The 24,160-nt window shown below is 37.9% G+C and overlaps 1 pseudogene; it reads right to left on the reverse strand.

The window, feature by feature from the left end:
* Positions 1–1,170: 1,170 nt before the first annotated feature.
* LOC115599081 overlaps positions 1,171–24,160 on the reverse strand; it is a 146,797-nt pseudogene continuing 123,807 nt past the window's right edge.

The raw sequence follows: 24,160 nt of genomic DNA on the forward strand, positions 1-24,160 counted from the left end.
GGCGGACCAACCCTGGCACCAAAGATGCTGGCAAATCCCGACCCGGAAGATGGTCCGGTATCATCCGTGATGCCATCCTCGAAGGCGAATGGGAGACCAGCACCGTTGCCTGCCCCGTTCTTTATGATAATAATGGGCCGCCTATATTTGAGCAACATAGCTGGAAAACCCTACAACAAGCCAAGAAGACCTTGAGAGAGGGAGGATTAAGATCAGAGAGTGGCCAGGCCATCCTGGACTGGTTGTTCACCGCAGACACCAACTGTCCCTATGATTGCCGCAACTTGGCCAGGTACCTACTTACCCCCTCCCAGCAGATCGTATGGGTTAAAGAATGGGAACGCCTGGCCCAAGCAGAGGTGAACCGCCCTCGAGCACCCGGTGACCCGTTGACAGGGGTAACCGTCGAGATGCTCACGGGCGCGGGACAATTCATGGATGTACAAGTACAACTCCAGTTCCCATCTATGCTCCATCATATCACTGCGCATTTAGCCCGCCAAGCGTTTAACGTGGTTCCCGAGCCCACCCCACTCCCTTCGTTCACTGCTGTTAAACAAGGGATGAACGAACCGTTCCAACATTTTGTCGATAGACTCTGGCAGTCTGTCACAGCTCAATCTGAGCTGGGAGCGGAGCAAAGGGATTCAATGTTTAAATTGCTGGCGTTTGAAAACGCGAATCCGAGAATGAAATCGCTGTTTTCCACATTACCGAAGACAGCTGGCGTCTCGGACATGCTGGAGGTAGCTGCCAGGGCCACCCAGACGCAGCAACATCAGGGAATGGCCAATGCCTTCGCTGCTGCTCTGGAGCCCAACCAGAAGCTCCTTGCAGCAGTAGCACAGAGGCTAGGTGGAAGGGGAAACCGATTCAAAAGAAGAAATCGACCGAGAAAACCCACCTCCGTCTGCTACTGTTGTGGAGCAACGGGCCACTCGGCGAGGGATTGCTCAGCTACGGTATGGTGCAACCGCTGCCAAAAAAGTAGTCATAACAACCGGGCATGCTGGTCCGCAAAAAACGGACGACACAGCGCGCAAGGCCCCCGCGCCGGGACACAAGTAGCTGGGCCAGCGTTATACAACGGCTCCCCACCCCAGCCACAAGAGGAAGCTTGGGCATCAATGTGCCCTGCACAATAGATATTACGTTGACGACTAATCAGGTTTATCGGTTACCGACGGGGATACACGGACCCATACATTGGGAAAATGGCACAGTAGGGGCTTTGTTAATGGGACGTTCATCCACAGGAATCGCAGGACTTATTGTGCTTCCAGGGGTAATAGACGCAGATTCTACAGGGGAAAGTGTAGATGATTTATGTAAAACACCAGAGGAGCACTTCTGATAAACATCTGAGGTGAAACACAGCCCATTTTATGAGTACTTGAGTGCCAAAAACTTCATACACAGAAAGCAGAAAAAGGTCTTAAGCCTGGCCAGCAGATCATGCCTGATTCATAACTAGGTATGGAGTAGTGTTTGAAGATTTTGGTTCTTTTAAGCAGCTGCATATAGGGAAATAATACAAAAATTCCCAGTATTATTTATGAATTATGGAGTTATGAATACTAGCAAAGCTGCAGCTAGAAATACCCCTGAAATATAGAAGGCTTTTAAAGCCTAGGTACTTGGGATAGCAGAGCATTTTGCTCTGAATGACAGTAGAAATATAGATGAGACATCAAGTTATCATCCTAAAGAAAGTAGTACTTTTGTCATAACTACTTTTAAAAATAACCTAAGCAAGTACCCTTTATTTAATATCTATGCACTATTCATCTTCCTTGCAGCAAGTGAGTGATGACCCTTGCAACCACAGTAATTAAACTTTTCAGTTGCAAAACGGGCTTCTGACAGTCTCAAAAGGAGAATTATAAATTAGAACTCTGACAGCCCAGCCCTCTGAAAAGAAGGAGTATATTTCCCCTTGGCTTTTTAACTCCAATTCTATCTTGGCATACAGAGTCAGGTGTGGAAAAAGAAGTTTCACATAATAGATCATGGATTTAAATTAGTGAGAGATCTGAATGTGCATTGTCTAAACATTATACCCTAAAAGTTCATTACTGGAAGAAGTGGAAATTGCGTATTTGTTACAGGTCAGGCAGTGACAATGATTCAATAAAAATTAAGTTACAGAATATGAATAAGGCCATTGGTTGGATCACAACCTAATGGGAGATTCTTTCAGCTCTGACCACAGGGTACTACACTGCACTGTTCACTAGCAACCTGTACTTAAACTATGCCCAGTTTAATTGTGTGCAGAGAAGTAGCTTGCAAAACAACCCATAAGACTACTATTTACCAGGACTAGTGGAGCTGTGTCAAGATTTCATCCAATCTGTAGTATAGATGAGATGAAATCTTTACCAATCCACCATTCACCCCTCCTGTTGAGGGGTTCTCAGCTGACCATTACATATCCATTCCAGACTCTGCTTAAGCTGTAATTTGAATGCCTGAGTTAGAATTTCTGTGCTGGGGTAAAAAATACAAACATCTTATATTGTATTGGCTTGTGTCACAGATCTACCACAGAGCCTTAATTTCCCCATAATCCTAAACTACCTGACCATTTTAGTCTCCATTTGCTAGTTACTGTTATAATAATTTCTTAAAACAATGTGCATTAAAAAATAAAGCATTTAATTAAAACTTTGCTTAAAGCTTCCTATATTGTCTACCCTCATCTGCCTTATTAAGCTAAGTTACAGTAATACGCAATTAACTAGTAATTAGATAATGACTTTTGCTGAGGTGGAATTATAATTAATGTGGTTCAAATTAAAGTGCTGACCTTGAGGGGTAATAAACCACAGTAATTGAAACTAGAAGTTAATATATTATACCACAGATTTTGAAAACACTGGGGGCATTAGAGAGGTATGACACTTCTCCTTTCCTCAATGACATGGGCTTGGTTCACTATTTTTTGCCTCCAAGGGATGAAATGTATTCCCATAGATTCAGATGTAGTAGTTAAGAAATTTATTGCTAAAAGTGAATTAATTTAATCCATCTCCTAGTTTATATTGAAAAGGACCAGAAATTTTCATTGTCTTGCATCCAAGCTATCAAATTCTAAAGATAAAAGACAGCACTGAATATATGCAGTGGATTCAAAAGTTCTTCTTTCTTGATATGAGATAGAGCCACAGTGATATGCATAACCTTACCTAGATGAAATTCATGCTCTTACCAAGGTCAACACACTATCATGACTGGAATCAAAATTTCCAATTAATTAAAAGACAAGAAATGTAAACATGAATCATAAACCAAAATTAACTGCATATATATTTAGAGACTTTCTTCCTTCTGTGTCTGTAAAGCATTCAAAAGAAGAGTGGCTAGCAGGTAAGGGAAGGTGATTCTCCACTCTCATGAGACTCCACCTGGAGTACTGTGCCCAGCTCTGGAGTGGCCAAGACAAGAACGGCATGGAGCTCTTGAAGCAAGTCCAGAGGAGGGCAAAGAAGATGATGAGAGGGCTTTAGTACCTCTCCTAGGAAGTTGGGGTTGTTCAGCCTGGAGAAGGCTCTGGGGAGACTCCCAGTACCTGAGAGTGTCCTACATGAAAGTTAGGAAGGGACTTTTCACAAGGGCATGTAGTTATACAAGAGGGAACAATTTTAAACTAAAACAGTAGATTTAGACTAGACATTAACAAGAAATTCTCTGTGAGGGTGGTGAGACACTGGAAGAGGTTGCCCAGAGAAGTTGTTGCTGCCCCCTCCCTGGAAGTGTTTGAGGCCAGGACTGAAAGTAAATTATCTTTAAGATTCCTTCCAACAAAAACCATTCTATGACTCTATGATTAAAGATTCTATTCAAGGTGTGAAAACTATGCTATAGCAATATTTTAATATATTTGTGGCAGAGGGCTGTCTAGTAAGGAGTTTTAGTTTTCGTTTTATGGTAAATATGAATCTTTTTTGCATTTCTGCCTGAGGTCAAGGTAAGTGATAGGTTGAGTGACTGACTGGTGCTATGGAATTCTATGATAATGAATATTGGTATGAGAGATGTTTTTATTTTTCCCCTCAGCTATATTTTTAAAAAATTGCATCCTTGATTGACACTACAGAGCTTCCTCTAACCTAAAATAACATTAATCCACCTACCACAGAAATGTGGTATGGTCAGATGGATATTTGGGATGAGAATCCACACAGTACCTGTAATACAAATACATTTTTATTTATTATTTAATAGTTTTTCAGGGGTATGTACCAAGTTATATGAGCCCACAACTGACCTTGAAAAGTAGCTTGCTCCGCAAATAATCCCATAAAGAGGAATGATTTAAAATGAAGTCGATAATCAGCATTCTTTTTGAAGAACAGAATACAGCTCAGGTACCCCCGTTGTACAACAACATACATCCACTGGATTTAGTAGAATGGCAGTGATTTAGACCAGCTGAAGGTCTGGCACATAAATCATGCAAAAATGCTATTTCAGTAGACTGAGAAATTAGGAAGGCTGTTTGGAAAGTAAAGATCATCTGGAAATTCTGGAACTGTTCCTATATAAGCTCAAGCATATTAATTATTACTGATGATATATTGCTTCTCCATTTCCAACAGTGAATAAAGATGGCAGAATAATGTATAAGAATAGATGTTTTGGGATTAGCTGCCTTATACGTTAAACACCTTCCCTCAGTACTGATGAAGGCTTTTTGCCAGTGCTTTACTAACAGTAAGTGCTGGTGGAGGGAGACAAAAATAGCCTCTGCTTGATATACTGAGAGGCCAATCTGACAGAATAAATCTCAGTTGTGTCCCAGCCTCACATTTACATTGCTAAGCCTTTATATTCTTGGCAGTATGGGTCATGAGTCCTGAACACTGGTCCTCATTCCACTTATTTATAATGCAACCAGAAAGGCATCTTGGAAGAGCAGTCACCTTCATTTTGACTTATAAGAAGGAAATTGTTTAGACTAAAAGGACAGTCAGTTGTAATGTGCCCTTAAGCAATATTTCAGCACCGCATCCTGTGCTTAAGTGCTGCAGTCTTTCAAATAAAGTACCTACTCCTATTCAGATAAAGAACAAGAGAACATCCTCCTCTTTATATTGTCTTTGTCCTGCTCCAGTTGTGATTCTGACCTTCTCAGAAAGACAGGACAGGGAAACTTGAGTCTTGGGCATTGTTATTTTTAATCTCTGTTGAAATACAAGAGGTAAACGTTCATTCGGAAGGTGCTGTGGAGTTTAGCAAACCTTTTGTTTCCAGATATGGAATAGAATAGAACAGATTTTATGTGGAAAAAAATTGTACACTTAACTTAAAGCAATGTTGAAGCCACTTTAAATTCTTATTAGATGGCAAAATAGCCCTTGCATTTACTTAGTGGATATATTTCTGGTCAGCAACCAATTGCTGAAACGCTTTTTATTGGGTAATTTAAGTAACGTCAGAATGATTTTAGTTCTTTTTTAGAACAATAGGTCACTTAAGTTAACCATACATTTCAAGGTCTGAATTCAAGAGTGTTTTTAGCAGTACCTTTTGATGTTATGAAAGAAACATATACTGTGGTGTGTTCATCTTGGCTGGATGCCAGGTGACCACCAAGCTGCTGGGCCCTTCCTCTCCTCTGCAGGACAGAAGTGAAGAAAAAAGATGAGGAAAAAAGTCATATATTAAGATAAAGGCAGTTTAATAAAGCAAAAGCAAAGGCTGTGTGTGAAGCAAAGAAAAACAAGAAGAAAAACAAGACATTTATTCTCTACTTCCTATCAGGATGTGCATCCACCTCCTGGGAAATAGTGCTTTAGTGCAGGCTGTGGTTGCTCCAGAAGACAAACACTGCAAACAATAAATGCCCCCCTCCTTCCTCCTCGTTGTGTTGGCTTTTGTCACTGAGCATGACACCATATGGCACAGAATATGCCTTTTGCCAGTTTGGCAGCTGTCCTGGCTATATCCCCTTCCAAGACTTTGCCCACCCCCGAACCTATTGGTGAGGCATGGGGTAGGTGAAGGTTGAGGAGAAGAAAGTTGGAAAGCCAGACTTGAGGCTGTTTGAGCAGTGCTGAGCAGCAGCCAAAACACTGATGTGTTATCTACACCCTTCTGGTTACCAATACGAAGCACATCTCTATGAAAGCTGTTGTGGGAAAAATTAGCTCATCTTCAGCCAGACCCAATAAATATATTTATTTTCCATTTACTGACTTTACTAAAGCAGCATGTCATGGTTTAGGTGCAGCTGGCAACAAAGAACCATGCAGCCACTCACTCACTCCTCTCTCCAAGGTAGTACAGGGGAAGAGAAAATATAAAAAAGGGTTTGTGTATTGACACAAGGACAAGGAGGGCTCACTCACCAATTATGGTCATGGGTGAAACAGACTTCACTGAGATTAAAACTAAATAATAATAATTTTTTAAAAAACCACAACGAAAACACACAAACAAACAAAAAAACCCAAGAAAAACAGCCCCAACTTGTTACCAGTGAAATCAGCAGGACAAAGAGAAACAAAAACAGATCTTAAAAATGTCTTCCCCACATCCCTCCCTTCATCTCAGGACCTAATTTCGCTCCCAATTTCTTTAACTCCTCCCCTCCCAGAGAGGCACAGGGCGATGAGGAGTGGGTGTTGTGGTCAGTTCACCACACATTATTTTCTGCCTTTCTTACCTCCTCAGGGGGAGAACTCCTCATCGACTTCCTGTGCTCCAATGCAGGGTCCCACTCATGAGTTCTTCATTAACCCCTCCAATGTGAGTCCCTCCCACAGGTGCAGTCCCTCAGGAACTGCTCCAGCATGGGTTGCCCACTGAGTCACAACTTTCTTAGGGCACAAACACTTCCCCTGGCATAGGGTTTCCCACAGCTGCAGGTCTACGTCTGCCCCACCATGCTCCTTCATGGACTAATCCACAGTGCTTCTCCATGGGCTGCAGGGGACAGCTGCCACCTCAACAGAGGCTGCAGGGAAACTTCTACTACAGCACCTCCTTCTCTCCTTCCTTACTGATCTTGGTAACTGATTAAGTGTTGTCCTCACTTCCACCTCTCTCCTCTCCTGCATGTCTTTTAGAAGTTTCCTTTTTACTTTCTTTAAGGGACCTTCTGGTGGATAAAGGAAGTAATGCCACCAATGGACCCTCTGAGCACTCCCACAGAATGGTCTGCAGGAGCCAGATGACCTGTGCAAACCCCAGATTCAAATCCAGACCTTGAGTGTTGTTTCACCTTTATCCAATCAAGAGGTATTGGATGGTCTGAGGCAGCTGTCATGGCATGGCTCTCTCTGGGAAACCCAGGCCTGGGAGGATTGGATCCAGCCACACCTCAGCTCCTCTCTGAGGGGGTCTAGTCCAAATCTCCTTTGCAGTCATCTAGGTTGTGTCATGGGATGTGATGCCTTATTAAATATGTTAATTGCAGAAGTGCATCCAGTGTTGCTGATGGGCTCAGCCTTGGTCAGAAGTGGGCCTAGCTTGGGAATTGGGGAAAATTCCAGCTGCTTCTCACAGAAACCACTCCCTCTTCCAAAACCACACACAGTATGTTAGCACTGTTCTATACATCAACTTTATGAAAGATTAGAAGTGTATATACACGTGCATCTGCTTATAGTGTTTGACTCTTTTGAGGAAATGAATCTGTTACTTCTTGGAGTGCTGTGACTAACTGCAATTAAACCAGAGCAATTTTACTGTGAATACTCTGGGGCATATTTGCTTTTAACTAAGTGTGAAGTGCTGAGCATCCATAATGTTCACTGGACCAGATGATCCTTGAGGTCCCTTCCAAACTAACATTCTATGATTCTACGAAGTATCTGCTAGGATTCACTCCTATGCTCAAGGACATTTAGAGGACCATTTGAACTCCGAATGAGTAACTGAGTCATGTTATATTCATTACTGTCAGCTGGGAAGCAAGACATTCAGGTAATCATGTAAAAAAACCCCAAATATCCCTCTATCATCATCTGTTACACATGCAAAGCAAAAGAGAATTTTTAGTATCACCTGGTTTTCATGGACTGAAGCTTCTTGTAATTACAAACTCTGTATTAATCTATATTAATATATTCACGCTGGATTACTGTGATTAGTGTTTATATATATATATAATACAAGTACGGAAACACATTCCATGTGCAAAAATAGACAGTGAGATGAAAAGTGTAGAAGCTGCAGTTCTGCACAAATGACTCTGATCACTTAATGACTCATAATGGCTCTCTGAGAATCTGAGGCATAAAGTAATGAAGTACAGCTTTTTGACAGCCACCCACATGTGGAGGTCTGTACAATAATACGGCGATACAGCAATAATATTATGTTACAAGACTAAAAACTTTTGACTGAATCTAAGTGAAGTTTGGACATATGACAGAAAATCCAACTTGTAAGTGCTTCTCCCTTTATGAAATCCATCAGAATTAACAATAGAAAATGAGCCTGCATTTTGTTCTGGAAATGGGCTTATGGTTTGATGCCACAATAGGAAACTTGCACATTATTTGTTACATTTCCATCTCCAGTTTCTTGGAAAATCCTTATGATTTTCAGACAGTACCTTAAGTGCTCACCCCAGAGCCTTAAGTGAATAGAAACTATCCTGTAAAATGATGATCTCATGCCTTCTGTATGTTCTCTATTTTTGCTCAAAACTAAGGTGCTTAATTTGCAGTCCTAACTGAGCAAGGGATAAAAAGGGTGCTCTCTTGACACAGACTGAGATATGTTTTGTTTTCCTAGCTCAGTAGCAGCAAGCCAGTATTATTAAAACAAAGAATACCATCCTTCAAATATGCATTTTTAGGGAGCTATTTCTGAATAATCTTGTAAGTAAAATGTAAGCAGTATAATTTTGTGTGATCAATCACAGTTCAAGTATACGTATATATAAAGCTGTTTATTTAGAAAGAATCAAGTGAGCATTTAGGATTTTCAAGCTTCCAGTTTCTACTGTATTTTCTTAGCACTCATAGGCAATTCTGGGTATTCAAAAGTGTACAGTCAGAAATGGAAGGGGAAAGAAAAGGTAAAGAAAGAGAAACATGCTTTCAAATGCATTCTTTCCTGGAGCTTCCATTACACCCCAGTATCTTTCTGCAGTTCTCATCACATACTGTTAGCCTCATCTACAGTGATGTTCTCAATCTCATACTTCTTTTTAAGCATGTAACTTTCTTTATTGGATCTGAACATCTTTTAATTTTTTTTTATTATTTTATTTTTTATTCTTAAGAATTGAAATTTTAATTATAATTAAATCCAGATGTAACCATCATACATACATGTTTTGAAGATGTTTGTAACTGATGTTTAGTTCTCAAGTGTTCCTAACTTTTTCAGAAAGCACTTGTCTGATAGAAAAAATGAGAACTGAAAACTGCACATAGAAAAACTGTACTTAAATGACAACCACATAAGGACTAATAAATAAGGAGATAAACCAATAAGGACATAAGAAAAGCTGGTAATTCTCTAAGAAATTTCTTTTTCTGCAGACACTAGGAAAGGTTAAATTTTAGAATAAAAGTATAACACTACTCATAGTGAGGAATATATTTTGCTAGCAGAATGTTGTGCCCTTTTGTCCTATACCTGACTGAATGAAAATGCAGAGAGTATAATGTTTTTGATTTTTATTAAAATTGCCTTTCCACTGAACAAAAATGTGATTTCCTGTCCAGTGAACTGGACTATGAAGAAATACATAATGCTTAGAAATTAAAAATCACTTGCGTGGACTTTTTTTCTTTCTTTTTGCTATTAATGTATTTGTATAAATGTTTCTTGTTATCTTTTACCTCAGAAGCCAGATTTATTTCCAGCTGGGCTTTGGACCTTTTAATTTTCTCCCTGCATAGCCTTAACAACATCTTTACAGTTGTTGTGAGTGATCAGACTCTTCTTTCAAAGGCCATAAACTCTCCTTTTTTCCTTTAGTTTCAGCCAAACCTGCCTATTCAGCCAGGACAGTCTTCCATGCCACCTTAAGGCACACAAGGACACTTGTGTGTCTTAAAGGACACTCCTTTAAGACTTCCTTCTTAAAAAGTATCAAGCCTTTCTAGACTCGTATAGCCTTCAGAAATACTTCCCAAGGGATTCTATCAAGTAGCCTCCTAAACCAATCAAAGTCTGCACTTTGGAAATCCAAGGCAGCAGTTTTGCTTCCTTTGCTTTTGCAGTCCTTTGTTTGCAAAGAGCAGGTCCAGCAGGGCAGCTTCCCTGGTTGGTTCACTCATCAAGTGTATCAGGAACTTATCTTCCACACATTCCAGAAACCTCTGGGTCTGTTCCATCTCTGCTGTGCTGTATTTCCATCAAACATCTGGGATGTTGAAGTCCCCCATGAGAACAAAGGCCCAAGTGCTTATAGAACTTCTTCCAAGTGCTTATAGAACTTCTTATCTGCCTCTCTGTCTTGGGTGGGGGGTCTATAACAAACTCCCACTTCAGTATCAGCTTTGTTGGCTTTCCCCTTGATTCTGGCACAAAACCCCTCTACCCCATCAACACTCTACTTCTCCGTACCTCTCCTTCCTTGTCTATTCCTTCTCAAGAGCTTTAGTCATTGACTGTGGCACTCTGGTTCTGTGAGAAATCCCCCCACATTTTTGTGATTGTGACTAAGTAATGATTATTTTTTTTCCATGAAGGGAATAGAATGGAACAGCACTTGTGCATGCTCATTTGAACATGCACCCAAAATAGTTCATCTACTCAGCAAAAAACTTAATATGACATATATGACTGCAGAACAGTGTCCACAGTATAGTTATTTCTTTATTTGCACTCACCATTTTAGTTTATACAGTAATAGTACTTGCTTGTTTATTTAATGTCAAATAATTAAAAAAAAAATAAAAAACACACATAAAAAAATAAAACCACAAACAAATTATAAGTTTTGGGGTTTTTTTCATAAAAAGTGCTTGCTTACCTGCAGAGGACAGTGAGAAGCCATGGCTTTTCTGCAATTATACAATATCATTATGCACTATTCTTTTGCAATAGGCATAACTGTGACTGTACAAATTATTTTCCTCCTGTATAACCATTCATACATATATACAACTTCTGACATGCCTCTGATTTTCTCTGTGGACAGATAGATTTCCAGTTCTGCCTGACACAAGCCTCTCCCTGGAGAACGCTCTGAGAAATCACTAGCACTTTCACAGCAGGAGAAGGTAATGACTGCCACATTGATGCATTTGCTATATAGTAAGTATCCTGTCAAATCTGGGATGACAGTGCTGTTTTTGAATATATCTCTCTCCTATCTGGAAAAAAAATTCCCTACATTCGTCTGTCTCAAAACTATTTTCCTTTCCTGCTTAATTTTGACACCAGCGGGATGTGAACTACTTGAAAACTGCCTCTAAACACATATCCATGCAGAGGTGTGAGGGAGATAAAATGTTAGTGGATCATTGCTTTTGTCATCTATCAGTTGCTCATACAGATATAGCATATGCAGAGGATTGCTTTAAATTCTCTTGGATAAATACAGACTGATATTCATAGGTTGCCAAATGTCCCTACCAAATTTCAGCTTTCTAGAAGTTACCACATAGGTCAGATGCTACAACACTTAAAAAGCAGGATGGAAACACGTTAACTGCCAGTATTGTATTTTATTTACACTCTACAGTTTTATAAATAGTTGGGCCATTTTTACTGAAACATTTCAAGGACATCAGTTATGCCTGGTTAAATGACAAATTCAACACAAATCGCTCCAAAAAACACTTCCAATTTCTCAGCTCTCAAAGTAACCATTTAAATAGAAAGCTATTTGCTCTGTTAAATCTGGGTAGAATTCTAGACTGCATATGGAAAAGGATTTCTTATTTTTTTTCTAACTTGTGCAAATAGGAGCTGTCTGTTCACAAAGCACAGAGCAGCCATGCAGCAAACATGGCGTGTATCACTGTAAGGAGCAGCTAATTACCTAGATCAGTACTGCAGCTGTAGCTTCTTGCTAAGGATGAGTAATGGTGTAACTCCTTTTATACAGGACTTCTTTCCATACTATTTCATGCACTATTACAGTCCTCTATGATTACCAAAATGCCTGAGGGGGAAAAAAAGTCTGAATAAGTACCAAACGCTGCTGTCTGTACAGAAGAAATAAAATAGAAAGTAAAAAATATTCAAGAGCACATACTCAGTAAGAAGTCATGCCAGTATTTGTCACTTTCAGAAATGGCAATTATTTCTAAGTAAGAATACATTTTTTCAGGCATTATAAGTAAGATATACTTATTTAAGGGTAACTATCTTTGCTAGAATTGCCTCATATATTTTTATGCTTTAGTGCCACATTGTGATTCCACTACCTCAGAAATACTCAGATGCTGAGAAGTCCTTCGCTTTTCATAACATTCAACTCTTAAGCATATATTCCAGCTGAAAAATTCTATTTTATCTAAAGAGATGGAATTTTGTTTTAGATTTCCAAGATGTATTCTGATGTTTTCCATCTCTTCACTCACATGCTCACTGAGTCCTACCTGAAACACATGGATACGAGTAAAAGTGAAGGACTTATTGCAGCATGAGCAGAAAATTCCCTGGACATCTTGTCTGGTCTGTGACACAGATGAAGTACTAAAGAATCATTTGCATTGACCTTACTGGCACTATTTGAGAGTTATGGTAAAAGCACACTAAATGTTAAAATGTTACACAAAACAACCACACCTTAGACAATTAAGCAGAGATAGATGGTGATGGTAGGCCATCTGCCCTTGGAAAAGAGACCACAGACATTTAGCATTATTATTTCTTTCAAAGATAAATAAGATTAATACAGGACGTGTAGAATGAATCATATTATGAACCTGTTTTACTTCTGTCAGATTTCTTTCCCAAAAGGTAAGCACAATAAGAAAGAGGTATTTGTTTGCCAAAACATTTTAATTGTGCTGAAGACATCTAATCCAAATATTGGCAGCAAAAGAAGGATGTGAAACTCATGTAGAAATGAGGCATGACATTTTATTCAGTGGTCACTGAGGTGAATTTATTAGGTACCTCACACCTTTTCTTAAAAATAGCACTGTGCTTCATATTTTATTTGCTTTATGACTGCAGCTAACTGTAGGCTAGAGAACTATTCAGTTGATTCTGAAGTAAATACTTGGATTTATTATATTGAGTAGTTTTCTAACTTCCAGTTACTACATCCAGCCACTGACTAGTTCTCCATTATCTCCAAAGGAGATTCAAACAACTGGCTCATAAAAACAACTAAACTGAAGACATCTAAGTGTGTGATTTCCCCCCTTCACCCTCCCCCCCACCACAAAAACTTAAATAACAGCTGGCTCAGCATCTCTGATGCAAAAACAGTGGTATTTTCTGTGATTTACCTTAATGTTGGTAAAGCTGATTTCTTAATCTTTATATAGGTGAATAATCCTTAAGCTTTAGTATTCACTGCTATTGAAACTGATGGATAGCACACAAAGTAAAGATTATTGACATGCCTAAGAGTTTTAGCACTGGACTTCATTTGCAAATTTCAATGAATCTGAGCTATGGTAGAAATAAACTAATTCCTCACAATCCTTTATACATCCTAGTTTACCTTGAAGAAGTCCACTGATCTTCCTGGACTAGATCAAAAAGCACACATTTCATCAGATGCTTTGCTCTCCTAGCCCTCTGGAGTCTACAATATTTTGTGATACTTGAAGTGTGTGGGGAGGTGTGGGTTTTTTTGTTTGCTTGGTTGGCTTCTTTTAAGTGACATTCTTCTGGATGTAGCCAACACTATCTTATTATTTTGGTTGTCTCATGCATAACAGTACTTGTATTTCTGAGGCAAGACACCAAAGTGCCAGCATGCAAGCAAAAAAAGAGGCATATCCTAAGTGTTTGTGCTGTCATTGGGCCAGCATGGCCTGAAAACAAAGACTTCAGATGATCCAGTGTGAATTGGTGGTGGGAGAAGCTTCTGTAGAGGCTTCTAGTTGTTCCTCCTCCTAAAGGAATTGCATTCCAAAAGGGAACTGTAACTATTTTTAAATTATACTTTGCCTACATGGCTGCTGAATTCACATAACTGGAAGTTTTTAATACATCTTCAGTAAATACCTGCCAAGAATGGTTTTATTAGAGTTGATCCTGACATAAAATTGCTGACCTCCTGTAATCCTATCCTGCCCTGGTTTTATGATCTTATGATTTAATGTATAAAGAATCTCAGAAGCAAGAAGCTTAAATATGGATGGCAGCAGATTTCCCTATACCCATATAGACTCAGAAGTAAGGTAGCAGACCACTTTCAAAGCTCATCATCCAACATGCCAGTATATATAGCTTTAGGCAAAAATCAAGATTTATGTACATGATTTAATGTTTCTAAGTAAAATTTAGGTTTCTCAAGTGCTTTAGCATTTGCAGGAGGCATAATACTGACACTACTTTGGACATCACCCCTTGAACTCTGCTAAATTTATTCTTCATACATAAAAGTTTGCCAACAACTTTGCCCCAGCTGTATAGCAATTTTTAAGGCTTTTGAACAATATCCAGAGGCAGAACTTTAGGTACTCTAGCCTAATTTGTTTTAATTAGGATTATGAGATGTATTAATCAAACTAGAATTTAACTCTCATTGCATTAAACGTTTCTCTTTTATGTGAAACACTTTGTACACTTGTACAAAGCTTTTTGGGATAATGGAACAAATCTGTTTCAGCTTGAAATACTCAGTGATAATAAAGACTTTTAAAGTCACAGGCAAGCACTGCTAGGTTTAATGGGGACCTTTAACAAAATTAACCTTTATTAAAATATTTTCCATTACCTGTAGTGCTCAAGTAAACAATACCTAACATTTATAAATCTGAAATTCTAATAAGCTGCAGATAGCATACTTGAATGTGCAGACAATTTCCTTACATCTGAACATGTTCTTACAAAGTAAAAATTTAAAGATGTTCATGCTAGGAAATGCTGAAAAAAGCTAGCATGGAAAGTATCAGAAAGACATGTTGAAAGGAATCTACTTCCTTTTTCCAAAACTGAAATAGTTTCAAAACATAGTCAGAAATTCTGACTAGTTTTGTGGCATGTAGATATTAACTGAAAAATCTCAACCTAAATCCTGCCATAGCCTGAGCACCTGCAGTTTGAGGTGTTTGAGGTGAATAACCTGTTGGGGTTTTTTTTTGAGGAATTCAAAATACTAGGTTTTTAGAGGACTCCTGTCATTGCAGGGTTTCTGGTTTTACAAATTTTTTTCCTTTCCATGGAAGAACACCTTGCTGGAGTCTTCTGCGATATTATGAGACAGTTCTTAATCAAGCTACCAGTTAACTAAGTTGCTTGGCATTCATGGTCTGGTAAAGTCATACCAGCATGTAGTATAAAATCATCTATAGAATCATCACTGTTATCTTACACTGTCTGAGAAGTCTTAACTCTGATGTCTTCTGGTCTAGTGGGAGGTGTTCCTGCCCATGGCAGTGGGGCTGGAACTAGATGATCTTTAAAGTTATTTCCAACCCAAACCATTCTGTTTTGATTCCCTCTATGCCTTACACTTTCAGCATATGATTGGCTTGTATAGAAGTTTCTTCCCCTCTTAGATTGTGACATACTATCAGTCTGTTTAAATTTCAGTCGAGAAAGAAAAGCAATCTTGAGCACTGAAGACCAGTTAACCCTCATCCTAGAGTATAAATTCTGTTCTGTCTTCTCAGTCCCCAAATAATGAATGTTTTCTTTCTGCACAAGTATAATTTCAAAGATGGAATGAGTTCAGAATCACAGAATGGTAGGGGTTGGAAGGGACCTCTGAAGATCCCCTGGTCCAACCCCCCTGCATGAGTAGGGTCCCCTGAAGCAGCTTACACAGGAACACTTTCAGGTGGGTCTTGAATATCTCCAGGGATAAAGACTCCAAAATCTCCCTGGGCATCTTGTCCAGTGCTCTTGTTACCCTCAGAAGTATTTTCTTACATTTTGGTTGAATCTCCTGTGTGCCAGTTTGAGACCATTACCCCTTGTTCTATCACTGGACACCACAGAGAAGAGTTTGGGCCCCATTCTCCTGACACCAGGAGATATATTTATAAACATTAATGAGATCCCCCCCTCAGCCTTCTTTTCTCTAAGCTAAACAGCCCAACCTCTCTCAGCCTTTCCACACAGGGCAGATGCTCCAGTCCCTTAATCATCTTAGTGGCCCTGTGCTGGACTCTCTCCAGTACTTTCTTGTCCCTCTTGAGCTGGGGAACCCAGAACTGCACACAGTACTCCAGGTGGGGCCTCACTAGAGCAGAGCAGAGGGGGAGGAGAACTTCCCTTACCTGCCAGCCACACACTTCTTAATTTACCTCAGAATGGCACCAGATTGGGTGGCTAAGAGGGCACATTGCTGGCTCATGGTGAGCCTGCTGTCCACCATGACCCCCAGGTCTTTTTTGCCAGAAATTGATTTGCAGTAGTATCTTATATAAGTAGGATAATTTTCCATCAGGTGATACCCAAGGGCTACCGTTCAGGTGTACCAGGAGTTGAGGGGCCCTAAAACATTATTTACCTATATTCTTTCACACATCGATTATTGTTATTATTTTCAGCAGTGTTTATTCCACCATTAAAAAATAAAAAAAGAAAAAAAGCAAAAAAAGAAAAAAAGGAAATTCAAATGAACAGGCAAACGAGAAAACCCAAAAAGCTAGGATAAGTTGTACATTTTGAATTTCAGTATCATTTCATATGCATTTTCACTGCCAAGGCTAGCCTACTAATGAAGCAATAATCCCACAGCACTGTCAGGTGTACAAGAGAGTAAGAAGAGTAAGAGAGCTCAATTTTATTTCAGTAGATATGCTTATTCCTAAATTATGGAATGTCTCTTTTGAGGTTATCACAAATTCAGCATAGGTTTTATTAAATAATGTAATGAACTAGTCATAAGAAGTCCCCTTAGGGTCTTGTCCTGAAGATCTCAGTCACACTGAGCCCCAATTTGAAAACGAAAGTCCAGAATTCCTTCCTGAACGCTGCTTTCCTCTATTAGACTCTATGCATTTGGCAATTCTTTCCCCTGTATTCCTACAGAAATCAGACACATTGGAGTGGAAAAAAGGCAAGTAAGAAGGCTTTTAAGGGGTCTTTTAGTACCTTCAAGCTGGGAATCCATCTTGTCATCATGGAGCTTTCTGTTTATTTGTTTTGGTGATTCAGTTCTAAAGGAGATCAAGTTTAATCCTTGTCTACTTTCCTGTCTAGTCATAGTGTTCAAGTTCTTAATGAAACTTCTGTGTTTACAAGAAATCACAGACTAAAAGAATGAAGAAAGTTCTACCTGGAACTAAAAGTAGGTATGAAACTTTATGGTACATTTGCCAGTAAAATGTACATACAAAATAGTGAGAGCCAGAATGCAGCACAGTATTCTGCATGTTTGGCCCAGAATTAGTAATTTAATTACAAGGGATTACAGATAGTATAAAATCAGGAAGATTACAACAATTCCCTGCAAATATTTGAGCTATGTATCCTTAATACTAATGAAGAAAAACTAAAAGGAATTAAGATGCTGAGTGAAAACACTGATTGCTTTTTGTGCAAAGGAGTTATTCTGTTCCTTTAAGTCAATTTACCTCTTCATTGAAATTTGATGTGAAAAAGGAAGGGTTTGTGAGACACATCTGATCCATTGTTAGATACAAAAGGATTGTGTATGTGAATATAGACAGTGGAATGGCCTCAAGACTACCCAGGAACATAGACAAAATGGAATTTTCCATGCCATCATGTTATTGTGTTTGGAGCACCAAAATAAAATTAATGGTCAAAATATTTTATAGATATTAAGGAAGCAGAAGAGATTAAGATGTTAGATGTTAAGGAAGCAGAAGAGAGGGTTTTGGGGAATAGGGGTGATGATCTTTCATATAAATTTCAAGTTTTGTTACCTCCAAGAGCCTACTTTATCCTCTAGCTTTTACTTTCCTCCCAAGCTGTTGCCTGTCTTGTTCCTTATCTTGCCTTTTATTTACAACCCATTTCATTTTCAGTGGTTTCACTTGAGCACTGCTAGCATTTGAGTAGGAGGGAGGATATATTAAACATTTATAAAGAACAGGATTATTGGGACTGTTGTCCCAGTAAGGCTGAGGAGAAGGTGAAGCACTGGATTTTTGTTTGCATATTGAATTAGTTACTATTGAAATAATCAGATTTTTTTCTAGGTTTATAAAAAGAACCATTATACATTTTTCATAGCATTTTTTTTCTAGTAAAAGTGAAAAACAATAAATTTCAATTTTCATCATAATCACTGAGGCCACAAAAAAGATCATTTCTTGATCTCTAAAATTTTCAGGATCAAAGAGTTCGCTTTATCTGAGATTGAAAATAAAGATATGCATTTATGACAAATGCATTAGGTATTTCCATGGTTGACACGTGGGCAACAGACAAAACAAATGTCATTACCATTTTAAGCAGTGAGTATATATATATATGTATCTGCAGTTTATCTGAAGATTTTTCTTGTTTCATAGTAAAAAGAATAATCAGGTTTTTAATGTACTGTGACTACAAACATACAGTTTCTTAGGACAGCTAAGAAGCTGATTATATTATCCTATATTTTGTTATGACAAGGACATACGACTTTTATTCTCTTTTAAATTGTGTTTTATATTTATAGGAATAAAATAATATAAAGAAATTAATTATGTATTAGTCTCATTACATAGAGAGAGAGTATTACAGGTATATTTACTACAGAGTGGCTACCATATTCCTTGTATCTTTTTTTTGTGTACTATATTGAATGGATTATTGTGCATCAGGGTAAGACATCCTCAGATTTAAATGTCATTATTGTGATCCTGAAAACTCTCCACAGTTTGCATTTAAAGTTGAGTCAGCTTTTGACATAAAAGTTCCACATCTAGGGAATCCCAGATAGATATGAGTGTTGACAGGGACAAAATCAGCATTTTTCTAGCAGATAAGTCAAATCAAGGACTTGGACTCGACTTCCTTTTGTTTTTTTTCTGGCTTTCTTTAATTTTCTTGGCTTTCTTTTTCACTTTACAGACACAATTACTGCCTCAGTGATCTGTTTGTAAAGAAAGCATCAGCAGATCTGAGGGAAACTGTTTCTTCTTATCACATTATTTATCAGAATAAATTTTAATCTCTTAAGGATCAAAATATTAATTTCACAGACCAAGTGTCATTTTTATTTCAAGATTTATAGACATAGAAAACTCAAGAAAAATTCTGTTAAAACTAGCACATTTTGCCTGCTATTATAAGGAAATCATTAACCCCTACCCTGAAATTACTGTTTGAGATGAATTTAAAGTTTTTGTGTGCCAAGCCTTATGATTTTTGTCTGCATAAAAAAGTTTTTTTCAGTGAGATCTGTTTCAAGTTTTTTACTTTTTCACTAAAAGGTACATCAAAAAGAGTCTTTTTGTAATTCTAATGGGATACATTTCACAAAAGTTTGAGTTCAGCTCTGACACACACCTGTCTATTTTGCCTAAAGGTAGTCATTATATTGCATGATATTTCAAACCTGAAGTTTTACAGTAAACCAGCAATCTATAGCCTCTGTCAAAAACAAAATAAAGCAAAGCAAAGCAAAAAAAACAAAAAACCAACAAACAAAACCAGAAGAAAACATTGATCACTTTTATAGAGGCACAAAGTTTCTTCTTAGTTGTTAGAATTCCCAAAGCGTAGGGAAATAAATTTGCTTTATCATTTTGCAGTAATTTGGCATTCAGGAAGTTTAAAGTGTATGTTTTACAAATATGCATGAGATGTGGCCAAAGATAACTATAGTATAATATGGAAGTGTTGCCACCCAGGCAATTCTACTGCTGAAAAACCTCTTTTGCTTGGATAGCAGTCACAGGCCTAGCACTTACTAGTTGCTGGGGGTCCCCTCACACTACACAGCACTGTATTTCCTTTCCTGGTGTATGTGGGTTGGAATAGTGTTGCTGGCATGGACACTGCCCCTTATAATTGTGTTTAAGTGAAGAGGAAAATAATTTCTGAACTCGCGTCCAGTAAAACAAAAATAGGGTAGGATTCCTCTGCAAGCAGTGTAAGAGCTACTCTTGGTTGATAGCAAATACTGTTCTAAATCAGATTTTGCCCTAGTTTATTATACTTAATGATATCAATGAGTTTAGGTCAAATTCTGCAATCCTTTTCTGGTTTTTTTCACAGCCTATTTCATGTACATATCAATTTAATCTATGCATTCCACCTCATAGCTTGAACAATCAATTTACCACAGTTTTCTCATGACTTATCTATAAAGAAGAGAAACCAAATACAGCTGGCATTTGAAATAAACAGCCCTGAAGCTAGTGGACAGCTTGCACATCTAACAGTGTCTGGTGGAAAAGTCCTCCAGTGATTGAAAAAAAAAAAAGTTAGAAAAAGCTCTTCAGAAGTTCACTTTTGCCATTGATTGGTAGATACACAACACCTCTGGTCGTGAAAATTTATCTTTTATGTCTGCAAAATACTTTAGACTATATAATAGTTGCAAAGAAGATACGGATAAAAAAATTTAAAGGAAAAATAATTGAGAAAGAATCTTGAAATTGTCATTGCAAATACCAAATAAACTGCAAGGATAACTTGAAGGGAAACAAAACCAGAACAAAACAAAACACAGAGAGAGGAAGTAAAATTCAGAAAGACCTTTTCTGCTTTGCAGGTCACATGGTATTAAACTGAGAACAAATACTGATTTTTTTTTTTTAATATAGCTTTATAAAAGTGCCAGAAATTAACCTACATTAGTGTATTCACCTCCAGAAATCACAGAAATAGTGTGAAAAAAATTTAGGGACCACAGGGTGGGGAGAAGGTAAGGAAGGTAAAGACAGTCTCCCAGCAAATATGTCTATTTTGGAAAGTTCATACTCTGCTTTTGTTCTACTGGTATGACAGAGCTGTAGCACTGAGACAGCTTCTGTGACTACTGAAAGAAACAAAGAAGAGATAATACTTTATTCTGTTTTCTTTTACACTCTGACAGGGGAGGTCAAGTAGTCTGAGATAATTGTTTGATAAATAATTTTTATTTTGTATTATTGCATATCTCTGGTCTGAGTCATGTTGCAGAATTAACAATGTCGTATCATCAAAGAAGATGAGCATCAGTCATCTCCTTACAAGTGCATGCAACGTCTTGGCTTTGTGGAAAATAAGGATAAACTTTAGCCACAATCAGACCCTAAATGTTAGGCATAAAAGAAAGAAAAATAAATCATGAGTTAAAAAATATAAAAATAGTTTTTCTGCAGATGACTCCAAATACATTTCATTGCAACAAATATAATATCAACAAAGAAAGCAAGAGATTTATCTTTAAGCAGTACACAATACCACTGATTATAATGAGAATGAATGTCAAGATTCTTCTGAAGAGAAACCAGTGGGTTTTCCCAGAAAAAGAAAAAATTGTGATTGCATATTTTTCAGCAAATCTTTTTTTTTAACTGAGAGAAAAAAAAATAGGCTTATATTTGCAAATTGAACTATAATCCATGGTCCCTTATTGCTAGAATACTGGACTAAGTTCATTGGTAAAGAATGTGGTCACAAATCTAATAACATTATTTTTACAACTGCTTATGAGAATGTCACATTTGTTATATTTACACTTTACAGTGACCTTTAGCTAACAACAATTGGGCTTATATTTAGTGGTGGTAAATAATACAGACTAATTTAGATGGTTGAGACTCTTTTGGACACTTTTGGACTGATGAAAAGATATGACAATGAGGAAAAAACCACAAACCTGACCAAAACAAAACCTCACCAAAATGTAGCAGGTTGGCTTAAGCCTGATCCTACAGTAATGGAAATGAGTAATACTACTGAAGTTTCCAGTATCTCACTTTTATAATGCTATATTAATTATAGTGGCTGAGAGAAGATTAGTCACTAGGTAGGTTGAAAACCTACAATAATTTCTGTTTCATGTTAAGATATTTTTTAAAAAACAATTGAAAATAAGATATCCCTGTGCAGGTCTATGTGCATTAACAGTTCTATACTTCTTGCCTATTTGAAGAAAATGCAGCTGTCCCAACAAAACCAGGATGTCAACAGGCAAATTTTGTAAAAGTCAGCCCTAAATACACTATCTCCTTTCTTCTCTTGCAGGTATTCTACAAACTGTAGTAAAATTTCTGAGTTCAATACCTTTGTTTTTGGAATGGTTTCTCATCAGTCTCAAAGACTCTTGGTTTCTACCACAGAGAGTTTAATTCACTTTTCCTTTGATACTTGAAGTCCTTTACATTCTGAAGACCTCTCTAGAATGGAATCCTTAAATTTACTAATATTTCAATGGATGTACATATTTATAACAACCGTTTACATCCAGAATTTTTCAATAATTTTTCTTTCAATTATATTATGCTAATATATATATATTTTCCATGCAATTGCTCTTTTCCCAGTGTGTGGAGGTGTGTTGATTTGGCTGGAGCTGCATAAAAGGTTCAGTCATCAGAGCTTTAACCTATGAATTTACTTTCTGCCTTGCTGCTTTTTACACACCTCTGGTTCTTATTGGCCAATGACCGAAGAAAATATGACTGAAACACAGAAACATCTCTTTCAAATGTATTTAAAGCTCATGGTCAAATTTCATGTGAGAAATATGTAGAGAAACAAGATAAACCAGGTGCCTCGAGTTGCCAAAGAGTGGGTGTGAGTCCACCTGTGCCTGGTTAGGGCAGGCCCCCTATTACCAGGGGGCCAATAAAGGTGGGACACACACCCACAAGGAGGGAGCTCACTCTGGTGTCAGGCATGGAGAGGCCAGCAGCTTGTCGAGCCCCAGGAGCAAGAAAGGCTCTTCCCGCTACAGAAATAGCTTTTTTCTGAGCTCGTGGCTGAGCATTGAAAGCATGATTGAATCATGGCAGTCTGAGGTATGCCTAAACCTACTCAAGTTGTCTGTTGGGTTGGATATTATAAAAACAAAGCATCTCTACCCCTTGTGTTTTTAAGTAAAAGAGGCATTGACTCCCATCCTGTTTCTTGTTTCTCTTTTTTGTCATCCCAGTGAAGTCTGTATATGCAGAGTGTTTTTAGAGCTGTACTTGTCAGCTCTGTCCCTCAGGACATTAGGATCTTGTCAGCCTATTTTCTAATTCCAGTGAGTCTTGTTTGGAGAGTAAACAACCTAGCTGCTCAGATCAGGAAAGTTGTATCTATTGTTAAAAAAGCTCTGGAGGAAAATTTCCAATCAAAAAGGGAAGAATCTGATTAATCTAGGTAGTCATTTAATAGGTGTCTTCCCAGTCACAAAAGCTGAACTGAAGTGGTTAACTACCACAAAGTTTTCTCTCAGTCTGGCCTAAATATTTTTAAAGACACTGTGGGATTCCATTTTGATCTCTCTTCAATCCCTTCTGCATCAAACAGAAATTAACAGTGTCAGGACAGAAACAGAATAAACAAGAACCCATTAAGACTGGATTATAGTAACATCTAATCTTTAATTAATGTATCATCCATTTTCAGCACCACCAGGACTTTTCTGAAGGTAAGGGTTTATATGTGCAACAATGTATTAAGAGCTTAGTACATGATATCTCTCCATTATTTTAAATGATAAATTTAAGAGGGAGCTGAATATGTCAAAGTTACAGCAACTAAAAAAATTAAAAATTAATTTATAATTATTGCAAACCATTGCTACCAAATCCAACTCCACGGACCTGCCTTGATCTATCTCACCTGAAGTCCAGCCCTTTGAATGCTGTTTTTTAGCTCCTTTTCTGAGGTTGCATAACTGAAAAAATAGTTGTACTCACTTGAGTTATCATTCACTTCTTCAAAGGCGCCCTGTAATTAAATAATTGCCAGTCTAAAGGCTGTTTGTGAAGTTACTTATTTTTAGCTTTGGCAGCAGAGTTCATTACCATAATATGAGCTCTTCCCCAGGTTTAATTAGTTCATCATTATGACACATCTATGAGGTAATGTCCTTGCTTGACACACCAGGAAGATGAGGCCAGATTTGTAGCACTCACTGTAAGAAATATCAAACAAACAGAAAGAATGTTAAGATTAACAAAATCTGTACTTCTGAAGAACTGGAAATTGAAATTGGACAAAT

Source organism: Calypte anna, chromosome 1 (assembly GCF_003957555.1).
Source record: "Calypte anna isolate BGI_N300 chromosome 1, bCalAnn1_v1.p, whole genome shotgun sequence".
NCBI classification, from domain to species: Eukaryota; Metazoa; Chordata; class Aves; order Apodiformes; family Trochilidae; genus Calypte; species Calypte anna.